The 14,176-nt window shown below is 35.6% G+C and overlaps 1 protein-coding gene, 1 long non-coding RNA gene and 6 other non-coding genes across 9 annotated transcripts in view; 4 read left to right on the top strand and 4 right to left on the bottom strand.

Moving 5' to 3' along the window:
- The window catches only part of slc7a6 (solute carrier family 7 member 6), a 260,369-nt gene that overhangs the window by 64,786 nt on the left and 181,407 nt on the right, over window positions 1–14,176 (top strand). The gene's annotated exons all lie outside the window — the stretch shown is intronic.
- Window positions 1–14,176, bottom strand: part of LOC133546593 (uncharacterized) — a 242,783-nt gene that overhangs the window by 64,878 nt on the left and 163,729 nt on the right. The window lies entirely within an intron of this gene.
- On the top strand, window positions 643–757 carry LOC133548311 (U5 spliceosomal RNA). The gene has a single exon (XR_009805847.1). It is a non-coding gene; the product is annotated as a U5 spliceosomal RNA (small nuclear RNA).
- On the bottom strand, window positions 2,792–2,905 carry LOC133548307 (U5 spliceosomal RNA). The gene has a single exon (XR_009805843.1). It is a non-coding gene; the product is annotated as a U5 spliceosomal RNA (small nuclear RNA).
- LOC133548336 (U5 spliceosomal RNA) lies at window positions 4,153–4,266 on the top strand. Its single transcript, XR_009805871.1, has one exon. It is a non-coding gene; the product is annotated as a U5 spliceosomal RNA (small nuclear RNA).
- LOC133548327 (U5 spliceosomal RNA) lies at window positions 6,594–6,707 on the bottom strand. The gene has a single exon (XR_009805862.1). It is a non-coding gene; the product is annotated as a U5 spliceosomal RNA (small nuclear RNA).
- Window positions 9,706–9,819, bottom strand: LOC133548293 (U5 spliceosomal RNA). The gene has a single exon (XR_009805830.1). It is a non-coding gene; the product is annotated as a U5 spliceosomal RNA (small nuclear RNA).
- Window positions 12,440–12,553, top strand: LOC133548323 (U5 spliceosomal RNA). Its single transcript, XR_009805858.1, has one exon. It is a non-coding gene; the product is annotated as a U5 spliceosomal RNA (small nuclear RNA).

The following is a 14,176-nucleotide window of genomic DNA, read 5'->3' as shown; positions in this document are numbered from 1 at the left end:
GAGACGGCGTCCATAAAGTACATCCGTACATGACATGACAATCAACAATGTCCACACCAAAAAAAGTTTGCAACAACATAAATATTCTTGATTGCTACAACAAAGTATATGCGGGGAACAGCGCTCAAAGGAAGACATGAAACTGCAACAGGAAAATGCAAGAAATAAACAAAACACCAAAATAAGAGCACAAGACAAGAACTAAAACACTACACACGGGAGCAGAACCAATACAGTAAAACTAAGTCAGGGTGTGATGTGACAGGTGGTGACAGTACACCTACTTTGAGACAAGAGCTATAGTGATGCATGTTTGGTTATGCTTTAAATTCACCTTTAACATCTTTTTATCGTCAACTGAGTTTAATTTCTTAATGTTTTCTGTTGGTGGTGTGCCTCCAGATTTTTTATATGAAAAAAATGTGTCTCGGCTGTAAAAAGGTTGCAAAACACTGTTACACTACTTGTTATATAGAAGGTCTCTAAAATGTGTTGATATATTTAAGGTGGCACTGCGTTGTCTGTGAATGTGATTGGATGTCATCAGTTGTTGTTGGTTCATTCAAGTGTGCCACCTTAAGACCGTGTGTTACCTCGCTGTGGCTGGGAATGTCCTTGGCCACAGTACGTTTCCACGCCAGATCACTCTTGTTTCTCTTCAGATCGCATAAATCTTTCGCCTTTTACTAAAGATTTCCGTGGGGAGGAACAACAAGAGTATAACTCAATTTTTTTGCCGCCCTGTGTAAGCGGGGCTTCTCTACACTGTTAAAAATAATATTGGAAACTTATTCGGAGGAAGTCAAAATCTCTCTGTTGATGCAAGTAAGGTATGGATATCGACACTCTGTATTGCTCTTCTGGGTTATAAACGCTAGTGAGATATAACACTTTTTTTATTAATGTGATGTCGGTTAGACATATATATATATATATATATATATATGACAACTGATGACATCCAATCACATTCACAGACAACGCAGTGCCACCTTAAATATAATATATATATATATATATATATATATGTATATTTCTCCGATCTGATACAAATTTTAGAGCTTTGAGTAAAAAAATAAATAAAAACATTTTTCATTTCCGATCTGATACTAACTTTAGAGCCATGCGTAAAAAAAATTAAAAAGAGAAAAAAATAATAAAAAATACAAAAATGTATATATATATATATATATATATATATATATATATATATGAATATACCATTTTAGAGCCTTGAGTAAAATAAAACATAAATAAATAAAAACATTGTTAATTTTTAATCTGACACCAATTTTAGAGCCTTGTGTTAATTTTTTTTTTTAAAAGACAGAAAATTAATTTCCGATCTGATGCAGATTTTAGAGCTAGGAGAAGAAAAAGAAAAAATGGATTTCCAACCTGATACAAATTTTAGAGACTTGAGTAAAAGAAAAAAGAAAAAAATGATTTCCGATCTGATACCAATTTTAGAGCCTTGAATAAAATAAGAAGAAAAAAAAAAATGTTATTTTCCGATCTGAGACCGATTTCAAAGCCTCGAGTGAAAAAAACATTTTTAAAAATGAAAATCTTTTTAATTTTCGATCTGATACCGATTTTAGAGCCTTGAATTAAAAAAAATAATAAGAAAATAAAATAAAAATAAAAAAAAATATATATATGTTTATTTATATATATATATATATATTTTTTTTTTCCGATCTGATGCCAATTTTATAGCTATGAGTGAAAAAAAAATACATTAAAAAATTCTAAACATTTTGATTTTCAATCTGATACCCATTTTAGAGCTTTGAGTAAAATAAAAAATAAATTTAAAAAAACATTGTTCATTTCCAATCTGACACCAATTTTAGAGCGTTGTGTTATTTTTATTTTTTTTAAAGACAAAAAATGTATTTCCGATCTGATCCAGATTTTGGAGTTAAGAGAAAAAAAAAGAGAAAAAGAAAAAATGGATTTCCAACCTGATACATTATTTAGAGACTTGAGTAAAAGAAAATAGAAAAAAAAAGATTTCCGATCTGATACCAATTGTAGAGCCTTGAGTAAAATAAGAAAAAAATAAAATAAAAAACATTGTTATTTTCCGATCTGAGACCGATTTTTAAAGCCTCGAGTGAAAAAAACCTTTTTGAAATGAAACACTTTTTGATCTTCGATCTGATACCAATTTTAAGAACTTGAGTAAAACATAAAAATAACATAAAACATTGATGGAGCAAAAGAGTATAAAAAAAAAGTTATTTCGCTCAGATACCAATTTTAGAGACTCGAGTCAAATAAAAGATAAATTAATAAAACAAACCTTGATTTCCGATCTGCTAACAATTTTAGAGTCTTGACTTGAAAAAAAAGTGGAAAAAAAAAAATTCTGATCTGATACCGATTTTAGAGCCTTGAGTAAAAAAAAAACGTAAAAATTCAAAACATTTTGATTTTCGATATGATACCAATTTTAGAGCCATGAGTAAAACAAAATATTTTCGATCAATTTAGTAAACTAAAAAGGCCGTATTGGCATGTGTTGCAATGTTAATATTTCATCATTGATATATAAACTATCAGACTGTGTGGTGGGTAGTAGTGGCTTTCAGTAGGTCTTTAACTATATTTACTGTAAGTCTAGTCGGTATTTTATTGTTTATAAAAAGTGTTATATCTCACTATCAAGTGTTTACAACCCAGAAGGGCGATACAGAGTGTCGATATCCGCTCTTTCTTTGCATTGACAGGGGTTCTTTGACTTCCTCCAACTAAATTTCAGATATTATTTTTAACAGTGTAGAGAGGCCCCACCTTAACAGGGCATCAAAAAATTGAGTTATACTCTTGTTGTTCCTCCCCACGGAAATCTTTAGTAAAAGGCGAAAGATTTATACGATCTGAAGAGAAACAAGAGTGATCTGGCGTGGAAACGTACTGTGGCCAAGGACATTCCCAGCCACAGCGAGGTAACACACGGTCTTAAGGTGGCACACTTGAATGAACCAACAACAACTGATGACATCCAATCACATTCACAGACAACGCAGTGCCACCTTAAATATATCAACACATTTTAGAGACCTTCTATATAACAAGTAGTGTAACAGTGTTTTGCAACCTTTTTACAGCCGAGGCGCATTTTTTTCATTGAAAAAATCTGGAGGCACACCACCAACAGAAAACATTAAGAAATGAAACTCAGTCGAGGATAAAAAGATGTTAAAGTTGAATTTAAAGCATAACCAAACATGCATCACTATAGCTCTTGTCTCAAAGTAGGTGTACTGTCACCACCTGTCACATCACACCCTGACTTAGTTTTACTTTTTTAGTTTTGCTCCCGTGTGTAGTGTTTTAGTTCTTGTCTTGCGCTTCTATTTTGGTGGCTTTTCCTGTTTTGTTTATTTCTTGTATTTTCCTGTTGCAGTTTCATGTCTTCCTTTGAGCGCTGTTCCCCGCATATACTTTGTTGTAGCAATCAAGAATATTTATGTAGTTGCGATCTTTTTTTGGTGTGGACATTGTTGATTGTCATGTCATGTACGGATGTACTTTATGGACGCCGTCTCTGCTCCACACGCTGTAAGTCTTTGCTGTCGTCCAGCATTCTGTTTTTGTTTACTTTGTCACCCAGTTCAGTTTCAGTTTCATTCTGCATGGACATCCCTAAGCTTCAAAGCCTTTTCTTAGGGGCTCTCACCTTTTGTTTATTTTTGGTTTAAGCTTTAGATACCTTTTTACCTGCACGCTGCCTCCCGCTGTCGTCTGCAGGATGTCCAACAATTTTCAAAATAAAAGTTCAACATCATGGGAGGAAATACCAAAATAAAACCGTTATGTGTTAAAAAAACAACCATGAAGTGAAGCCAAAACAGATTATATATTCTTGTTGTATGTTACACTACTTGTTATATAGAAGGTCTATTTGAAATGACAGCGTGTTGTATGTAATTCCCAGAATCCTTAGCGTGCAAGCCAGCAAATAGTGCAGTAAAGCTAGAAGACTAAAATGTGTTGATATATTTAAGGTGGCACTGCGTTGTCTGTGAATGTGATTGGATGTCATCAGTTGTTGTTGGTTCATTCAAGTGTGCCACCTTAAGACCGTGTGTTACCTCGCTGTGGCTGGGAATGTCCTTGGCCACAGTACGTTTCCACGCCAGATCACTCTTGATTCTCTTCAGATCGCATAAATCTTTCGCCTTTTACTAAAGATTTCCGTGGGGAGGAACAACAAGAGTATAACTCATTTTTTTGATGCCCTGCGAAATCGGGGCTTCTCTTACCTTTTCAAAGACAATAACTGACGATGTACGACACAACTTCGATGTAGCTCCGGATTTTCGATAGTTTTGCGGAAAACGACACCTTCCACCTCCTTTCAGGTTTTAAGCGTTTGGTAAGAGCCCTTATACGAGGCGATATCGACAATCGCGTACTGTAAATGTATTTAACTGTAAGTGTATTTAACGTGTCTGCTATATTGGAAAAAATTTGAATTTTTTCTAATAATTACGTATATTTAAAAAAATAACAGTAAAACTATAAAGGAAAAAATCAACAACAAATTTGAATTAAAAGACAAAAAGATGACATTTTTATACTAATATATATAATCTATTATAACAACATTTTGTCTTTAAATGCATCTAATATTTGTTTTTAGCATTTTAAAAAATATATATTTAATAAAATGGCCCCACATACTTTTTAAGTACGTGGCCTTAAGTAGAAAAAGGTTAGATCTGAAATATTAAAAGCGTTTCAAATAAAATATATACTATGTTTAGCTAGTTAATTAAAAAAAAATACTAACTTATCAATTGATTTTAAAAAAATCACAACCACAATAAATAATGCTAATTATTTAACTGAATATGAATATTTTGTGGAAGTATACTTTTAGACACACCAGGTTATGCAGTTACACAATCCTAACATTATTATTCATTTTATTTTATTCTTACATCGGATAAAAATAGTCAATTTAGAGAAAAAAAAGAGCCAACAATTGGTATGTAATGAGAATAAGCTGAAATGTTTTAACTAATAATGAATAATAAGACTCAGTTACCTATTGATTGATTGATTGATTGATTGATGCTTTTATTAGTAGATTGCACAGTACAGTACATATTCCGTACAATTGACCACTAAATGGTGACACCCCAATAAGTTTTTCAACTTGTTTAAGTCGGGGTCCACGTTAATCAATTCATGGTATATAACACAAAAACTAAAAATATATGTAGTGAAGTGAAGTAAATTATATTTATATAGCGCTTTTCTCTAGTGACTCAAAGCGCTTTTACATAGTGAAACCCAATGTCTAAGTTACATTTAAAGCAGTGTGGGTGGCACTGGGAGCAGGTGGGTAAAGTGTCTTGCCCAAGGACACAACGGCAGTGACTAGGATGACGGAAGCGGGAATCGAACCTGCAACCCTCAAGTTGCTGGCACGGCCGCTCTACCGACCGAGCTATGCCGCCCCAAAACATTTGTTGTTTTTATTTCTTTGTTATATTCCAACACGTTTATTAGTCAGTCACTGTGAAAATGACAATATATTTTACAGTTAAAAACTGAGAGCTCAGTTTCTAGAATTTTACTGTAAAAAAAAAAACTGTAGTACCGTTTTTTAATTGATAGTAATATGCTGAAAAGAAAAAAAAACAGTGAAACTGAGCTGCCAGTTATTTTTTACTGCAAATTGTGAAAAAATATTTCTGCAGGTTATGTATAAAAAAAAAAAAAGAAATACACCAGGTACCATTAAAGTACATAAGCAATTGTATAATTTAGCAAGTAACTACATAATCTCTCACGACACACGAGAACATATATATGTTTATATTTATGTGTGAATGTCAGCTAAATCCACATCTTGTAATCTGTTTTGGCTTTGCTTCATATTTATTTTTTGTACACATGACGGCTTTATTTTGGTATTTCCTGCCACGATGTTGAGCTTTTATTTTGAAGCTCGGCGGAAATCCCGTCGTTGGCGCAAGACATAGATGTACGTTACGTGTTGTGGAGTTAATTATTGGGGTTTAAATGGCTTTTACTTATTGTAATGCTGATGTTTACTATGTTGAAATGTCTTATATCAAGGTCGGTAAGTGTAGTTATGGGGACGTTTTGAGTGGGGAGAAAAGAAAGATAACTACGAAGCGAAGCCATCGCTACTGATCGATCCACGCATGCGCGAAAGTTACCTCACTTCCTGTACTTACTTTTTTTTTACGACGGAGCCTTGCGACGTCATGTTTTGGGATATTTAAATGATATTTAAAATTGCAATTTAGTAAACTAAAAAGGCCGTATTGGCATGTGTTGCAATGTTAATATTTCATCATTGATATATAAACTATCAGACTGTGTGGTGGGTAGTAGTGGCTTTCAGTAGGTCTTCAACTATATTTACTGTAAGTCTAGCCGATTTCGCATTGTTTTTAAAAATTAAAAGCGTTAAATCTCACTTTCAAGCGTTTACTACCCAGAAGGGCGATACAGAGTGTCGATATCCATACTTTCTTTGTGTCAGCAGGGAGATTTTGACTTCCTCCAACTAGATTTCAGATATTATTTTATCAATGTAGAGAAGCCCCGCTTTCACAGGGCATCAAAAAATTGAGTTATACTGTTGTTGTTCCTCCCCACGGAAATCTTTAGTAAAAGGCGAAAGATTTATGCGATCTGAAGAGAAACAAGAGTGATCTGGCGTGGCAACGTACTGTGGCCAAGGACATTCCCAGCCACAGCGAGGTAACACACGGTCTTAAGGTGGCACACTTGAATGAACCAACAACAACTGACAACACAGTGCCACATAAATATTATATATATATATATATATATATATATATATATATATATATATATATATATATAATTCTCCGATCTGATACAAATTTTAGAGCTTTGAGTAAATAATAGATAAATAAAATAAAAACATTTTTAATTTCCGATGTGATACCAACTTTAGAGCCTTGCGTAAAAAAATTTAAAAAGAGAAAAAAATTGATTTCCGATCTGATGCCAATTCTATAGCTATGAGTAAAAAAAAAAAAAAAAAGACATTAAAAAATTTAAAACATATTGATTTTCAATCTGATGCCCATTTTAGAGCCTTGAGTAAAATAAAACATAAAAAAATAAAAACATTGTTGATTTCCAATCTGACACCAATTTTAGAGCCTTGTGTTAATTTTTTTTTTAAAAAGACAGAAAATTAATTTCCGATCTGATGCAGATTTTAGAGCTAAGAGAAAAAAAGAGAAAAAGAAAAAATTGATTTCCAACCTGATACAAATTTTAGAAACTTGAGTAAAATAAAAAATAAAAAAAAAGATTTCCGATCTGATACCAATTTTAGAGCCTTCAGTAAAATAAGAAAAAAAAAAAAAAAACATTGTTATTTTCCGATCTGAGACCGATTTTAAAGCCTCAAGTGAAAAAAACATTTTTAAAAATGAAAAACTTTTTGATCTTCGATTTGATACCAATTTTAGGAACTTGAGTAAAACATAAAAATAAAATAAAACATTGATTTCCGATCTGATACCGATTTTAGAGCCTTGAAAAAAATAAATAATTATATATATATACATATATATACGTGTGTGTGTATATATATATATATATATGTATATATATATATATATATATATATATATATACATATATATATATATATATATATATATGTAGGTGTGGGAAAAATCACAAGACTACTTCATCTCTACAGAACTGTTTCATGAGGGGTTCCCTCAATCATCAGGAGATTTTAATGGAAGCATTCACATACAATGGTTTATATAGGGCACAGAGTGGGTGGGTACAGGCAGGCGTAGGGTGTGGTGATTGGCTCATATGTTACCTAGGAGGTGTTTCCGTCTGTGGCGGCATGTTGAAATGATTTCACTGCGCTTGTTGAGGGATGATAGATCTGGATGATATATAATAAACAGTTTCTCTTTTAAGCATAGGTTGCATCTTTTATTACCAATGTTGTAAGGTGTGCTGGATGAAAGAATTTGCCATGTTATTGAATATTCAACATTATTGTCTTTGATGTTCCAAATGTGTTTGCTGAGTTCTGTAGAATTCCGCAAAGTCTGGTTTCTAAAGGAGGCCTTGTGATTATTCCATCTGGTTTTGAACGCTCCTTCGGTTAATCCTACGTACGTGTCGGATGTGTTAATGTCCTTGCGTGTTACCTTTGCTTGGTAAACGACTGATGTCTGTAAGCTCCCTCCGTTGAGAGGGCAATCAGGTTTCTTGCGACAGTTACATTCCTTATTGGTTTAAGACTCGTTTAGTCTGGGGGTAGGCAGTCCTTTTGCAATTGCTTTGTTGTGGTTTGAAATGATTTGTTGTATGTTATTCATACAGCTGTAACTCAATTTAATGTTGTTCTTGTTGAATATTTTTCTTAGGGTGTTGCCTTTGGGGAAGTGTTTGTCGATCAGAGTGAAGAACTTGTGGCCGATGTTGGTTGAGACGTTTTTACTGAATGGCGGATTGTACCAGATGATGTTGTTTCGTTTTCTGCTCTTTTTTGGTTGGTTTCCTGGAGTGGGTTCATAGGTGAGGGTGAAGTTGTATCCGCTTTCATCAAGTGCTTTCTGGTACGTCATCTCACAAGGGTCTTGTGAGATGACGCTGGCTGCTGCCAGTTCATTATTATGAAAAAATGACAGAGAGGAAGCCGAGAAACACTTTTTATTTCAACAGACTTTCGCGCCATCCCTTCCGTCAAAACTCTAAAGGCCGACTGCACATTTCCTATCTTCACAATAAAAGCCCTGCTTCATGCTGCCTGCGCTAACTAAATACAGAGTCTCGGAAAACTGGCGTGCACAAGCGATCCCTCAGAAAGCTGGCGTGCACATCACTTGTGCACGCCAGCTTTCTGAGACTCTTATTTTGTTAGCGCAGGCAGCATGAAGCAGGGCTTTTATTGTGAAGATAGGAAATGTGCAGTCGGCCTTTAGAGTTTTGACAGAAAGGACGGCGCGAAAGTCTGTTGAAATAAAAAGTGTTTCTCGCCTTCCTCTCTGTCATTTTTTCATAATAATGAACTGGCAGCAGCCAGCGTCATCTCACAAGACCCTCGGGTGCCGTGAATGTCAATCAAGCAAGCTACGGAATTTGCCGCCAATGTTTTTCTTGTAAAGTGTATGGAAGCTGGATGAATGAGATGCCAAAAACCAACCACTTTCATGTGGTATTGTACAGAAAGGACAACTTTTTTTCTCCTCCATTTGAAAATGTGGGCGTTATCATCATTACTGTCTGATTCCAATCAATGCAAGTCATCAGAATCAGGTAATACACCAACTTATATTCTTGTCTTCGTGAAAGAAAGACATCTATATGTGTTACACATGCTTGTATTATCATTAAACACATTTAACTTGTTTACAAAAATGTCTCTTTCATAAATAAATATATATAAATGATATATATAAATGAGGTAGATCCCCTCGAGTTGGTCAATTGAAAAGTAGCTCGCCTGCAGAAAAAGTGTGGGCACTCCTGGTCTAGCCGATATTGCATTGTTTAAATAAAAAATGGTTATATTTCACTATCAAGTGTTTACAACCTGAAGGTCTTTGCGGTATGGAGACATTCACACTTTCTTTGCTTCATTGGGGAGATTGTGAACCCCTCCCGAACAATGTTTAGCTATTGTTTTCAACAGTGTAGAGAAGCCCCGCTTTCGCAGGGCATCAAAAAATTGAGTTTTACTCTTGTTGTTCCTCCCCACGGAAATCTTTAGTAAAAGGCGAAAGATTTATGCGATCTGAAGAGAAACAAGAGTGATCTGGCGTGGAAACGTACTGTGGCCAAGGACATTCCCAGCCACAGCGAGGTAACACACGGTCTTAAGGTGGCACACTTGAATGAACCAACAACAACTGATGACATCCAATCACATTCACAGACAACGCAGTGCCACCTTAAATATATCAACACATTTTAGAGACCTTCTATATAACAAGTAGTGTAACAGTGTTTTGCAACCTTTTTACAGCCGAGACGCATTTTATTCATATAAAAAATCTAGAGGCACACCACCAACAGAAAACATTAAGAAATGAAACTCAGTCGAGGATAAAAAGATGTTAAAGTTGAATTTAAAGCATAACCAAACATGCATCACTATAGCTCTTGTCTCAAAGTAGGTGTACTGTCACCACCTGTCACATCACACCCTGACTTAATTTTACTTTTTTGGTTTTGCTCCCGTGTGTAGTGTTTTAGTTCTTGTCTTGCGCTCCTATTTTGGTGGCTTTTCCTGTTTTGTTTTTTCTTGCATTTTCCTGTTGCAGTTTCATGTCTTCCTTTGAGCGCTGTTCCCCGCATATACTTTGTTGTAGCAATCAAGAATATTTATGTTGTTGCAATCTTTTTTTGGTGTGGACATTGTTGATTGTCATGTCATGTACGGATGTACTTTATGGACGCCGTCTCTGCTCCACACGCTGTAAGTCTTTGCTGTCGTCCAGCATTCTGTTTTTGTTTACTTTGTCACCCAGTTCAGTTTCAGTTTCATTCTGCATAGACATCCCTAAGCTTCAAAGCCTTTTCTTAGGGGCTCTCACCTTTTGTTTATTTTTGGTTTAAGCTTTAGATACCTTTTTACCTGCACACTGCCTCCCGCTGTCGTCTGCAGGATGTCCAACAATTTTCAAAATAAAAGTTCAACATCATGGAAGGATATACCAAAATAAAACCGTTATGTGTTAAAAAACAAATGTAAGTGAAGCCAAAACAGATTATATATTCTTGTTGTATGTTACACTACTTGTTATATAGAACGTCTATTTGAAATGACAGCGTGTTGTCTGTAATTCCCAGAATCCTTAGCGTGCAAGCCAGAAAATAGTGCAGTAAAGCCAGAAGACTAAAATGTGTTGATATATTTAAAGGGGAACATTATCAGCAGACCTATGTAAGCGTCAATATATACCTTGATGGTGTAAAAAAAATACTATATATTTTTTTAACCGATTTCCGAACTCTAAATGGGTGAATTTTGGCGAATTAAACGTATTTCTGTGTATCGCGCTGGAGGGGATGACGTCAGAATGTGACGTCGCCGAGGTAATACGGCCACCATTTTCATTTTCAACCCATTGTAAACATTGGGTCTCAGCTCTGTTATTTTCCGTTTTTTCGACTATTTTCTGGAACCTTGGGGACATCATGCCTCGTCGGTGTGTTGTCGGAGGGTGTAACAACACTAACAGGGAGGGATTCAAGTTGCACCACTGGCCCGAAGATGCCAAAGTGTCTGCCGCCAGACCCCCATTGAATGTGCCGGAGTGTCTCCACATTTTACCGGCGATGCTAAGACAGACATGGCACAGAGATGTATGGATAACCTGCAGATGCATTTGCAACGATAAAGTCAACAAAATCACAAAGGTGAGTTTTGTTGATGTTGACTTATGTGCTAATCAGACATATTTGCTCGCGGCGTGACTGCCAGCTAATCGATGCTAATATGCTACGCTAATCGACGCTATCATGCTATTTACCGGCGGTGCTAAAGCAGACATGGCACAGAGATGTATGGATAACCTGCAGATGCATTTGCAACGATAAAGTCACAGAAATCACAAAGGTGAGTTTTGTTGATGTTGACGGCCAGCTAATCGATGCTAACATGCTACGCTAATCGATGCTAACATGCTATTTACCGGCGGTGCTAAAGCAGACATGGCACAGAGATGTATGGATAACCTGCAGATGCATTTGCAACTATATTACGTTTCCTTCCACCCACATTTAATGCGAAAAAAACACTTACCAATCGACTGATTTAAGTTGCTCCAGTGTCACAAGATGCGAAAGTCCTGATCGTTTGGTTCGCACATTTTACCGGCGATGTTAACGCCATTCAGCCATGCCATGGCTATGAATAGCGTCAATAGCTATTCGCTCAATAGCTTCAGTTTCTTCTTCAATACTTTCATACTCCAACCATCTGTTTCAATACATCCGTAATCTGTTGAATCGCTTAAGCCGCTGAAATCCGAGTTTGAATCCGAGCTAATGTCGCTATATCTTGCTGTGCTATTCGCCATTGTTTGTTTACATTGGCAGCACTGTGTGACGTCACAGGGAAATGGATAGTGGCATCGCAAATAGCAAAAATCAAGCACTTTAAAAGCTTTTTTTAGGGATATTCGGAGACCGGTAAATTTTTTTTAAAAACTTCAAAAAATACAACATGCCACTGGGAACTGATTTTTTATTGTTTTCAACCCTTTTGAAATTGTGATAATGTTCCCCTTTAAGGTGGCACTGCGTTGTCTGTGAATGTGATTGGATGTCATCAGTTGTTGTTGGTTCATTCAAGTGTGCCACCTTAAGACCGTGTGTTACCTCGCTGTGGCTGGGAATGTCCTTGGCCACAGTACGTTTCCACGCCAGATCACTCTTGTTTCTCTTCAGATCGCATAAATCTTTCGCCTTTTACTAAAGATTTCCGTGGGGAGGAACAACAAGAGTATAACTCAATTTTTTGATGTCCTGCGAAAGTGGGGCTTCTCTACACTGTTAAAAGTCAATAGCTTGAAAAATTAGTGCATGCAGCCGATATTGCTCAGATAAAGTTGTAGAAGTGTTGATATCAACACCCTGTATTGCCTCATCAGGATACAAGCGTTTGATAGGGAGTAATTTTTATGAGGTGATATCGACAATGACTTGCTGTAAATATATCTAACGTGTCTGCTATAATGGAAAAAAGTTGAATCCTCTCAAATAATTACGTATATTAACAAAATAACAGTAAAATTATAAGGGAAAAAAATTAGCAAAAAATTTGAATTAAAAGACAAAAAGCTGACATTTTTATACTAATATATATAGTCTTTTATAACAACATTTTGTCTTTGAATGCATATAATATTTGTTTTTAACATTTAAAAAAGTATATCCATCCATTTCCTACCGCTTATTCCCTTTTGGGGTCGCGGGGGGCGCTGGCGCCTATCTCAGCTACAATCGGGCGGAAGGCGGGGTACACTCTGGACAAGTCACCAACTCATCGCAGAGGTTTTTTTTGTCATTAAATTACAATTGTTTTACTTTTGTTTTTTTATTTATAAATGTACATGTTATTACTAAGTATGACTGTCGGTTTGTTATTGCCGATACGCAGAAACTATCGCTCATCATTAGTTATTTAGGATTTTCTAATTCCAACCAGTGATAATTATCATTAATCAACACACTTAAACTCACATCAATAATTACAATATGAAGATTGACACTTATCATTATTCAATACACTTGAACTCACATTATTGATTAACGATATGATGTTTAACAGCGTAGAAAGGCCACGTTTTGGCAAGGCATCTAAATTAATTATGATATACACTTGTTGTATTTCTACACGGAATTTTATTGTGAAAGGCGAAATATTTGTGCGATCTGAGGAGAAACATGAGTTATCTTCCTGGGATATTACAGCCACAGCGAGGTAACACACGGTCTTAAGGTGGCACACTTGAATGAACCAACAACAACTGATGACATCCAATCACATTGCTGGCTTGCACGCTAAGGATTCTGAGAATTACATACAACACGCTGTCATTTCAAATAGACGTTCTATATAACAAGTAGTGTAACATACAACAAGAATATATAATCAGTTTTGGCTTCACTTGTATTTGTTTTTTAACAGATAACGGTTTTATTTTGGTATATCCTTAGATGATGTTGAACTTTTATTTTGAAAATTGTTGGACATCCTGCAGATGACAGCGGGAGGCAGCGTGCAGGTAAAAAGGTATCTAATGCTTAAACCAAAAATAAACAAAAGGGGAGAGCCCCTAAGAAAAGGCTTTGAAGCTTAGGGATGTCTATGCAGAATGAAACTGAAACTGAACTGGGTGACAAAGTAAACAAAAACAGAATGCTGGACGACAGCAAAGACTTACAGCGTGTGGAGCAGAGACGGCGTCCATAAAGTACATCCGTACATGACATGACAATCAACAATGTCCACACCAAAAAAAGATCGCAACAACATAAATATTCCTGATTGCTACAACAAAGTATATGCGGGGAACAGCGCTCAAAGGAAGACATGAAACTGCAACAGGAAAATGCAAGAAAAACAAAACAAAACAGGAAAAGCCACCAAAATAGGAGCACA

The sequence above is a fragment of the Nerophis ophidion genome, linkage group LG02 (genome assembly GCF_033978795.1).
Source record: "Nerophis ophidion isolate RoL-2023_Sa linkage group LG02, RoL_Noph_v1.0, whole genome shotgun sequence".
NCBI lineage: Eukaryota > Metazoa > Chordata > Actinopteri > Syngnathiformes > Syngnathidae > Nerophis > Nerophis ophidion.
This window is presented reverse-complemented; position numbering and strand designations above follow the sequence as displayed.